At 50.6% G+C, this 636-nt stretch overlaps 1 protein-coding gene across 1 annotated transcript in view; it reads right to left on the reverse strand.

The window, feature by feature from the left end:
* EXOC6B (exocyst complex component 6B) overlaps window positions 1-636 on the reverse strand; it is a 274,237-nt gene that overhangs the window by 3,636 nt on the left and 269,965 nt on the right. The window lies entirely within an intron of this gene.

Genomic DNA, 636 nt, shown 5'->3' on the forward strand with positions numbered 1-636 from the left:
GGGGTGGTGGCTGTTGATCAGGCCGCGGAGCTGCTTGGCCACGGTGTCTATCAGCTTCTGCTTGTCCCTCTCGTTTTTCCGAAACTGGGCAAAAACGTTGTTTTTTCTGCTCGTGTCTCTCATCCTGCGCAGAGCAGAAACAGGTTATGGCACAGGTATCGCTGCTCAACGTTGCACCCAAGCCCCGCGAAGGAATCGCATGGGAAATCTCCGTATTCAGGCTCGGCTAGAGAGAGGAGGTGACTGCCTTTAGGGCTCTACCCCAATTTTGGCCAGGTATTTGGGTAAAGGCAGGCATACCAAGCCACGTGCAGGCTTTATACAGTCTGCATTTTTGCTTTAAACCCATCAAATCCCAACCAAAGTCACCACCGGGTCTACCTCTAATGCCAAAATGCACCAAACCCTAAAGCCCCTCCTTCTCCCCTTCCAAAGAGCTCTTGCTACGTCCCCGTGTCACCCTCTGAAGTGGTAAGCGACAAGGCTGTAATATTAGGAGGAAATAAAAAAATTAGCGTCAAATCCCCAGCGTTAAGGCTTCTTAATTGGAATGAATTGAATTTTTTATTTGGAAGAGTGCATTGCACGCGGCCAAGAGATGCAGCTTTTGTGGCAGGCAGCACGCGTGTGGGGGGT

This window comes from Egretta garzetta, unplaced genomic scaffold (assembly GCF_000687185.1).
Source record: "Egretta garzetta isolate BGI_Z169 unplaced genomic scaffold, ASM68718v1 scaffold505, whole genome shotgun sequence".
Taxonomy (NCBI): Eukaryota; Metazoa; Chordata; class Aves; order Pelecaniformes; family Ardeidae; genus Egretta; species Egretta garzetta.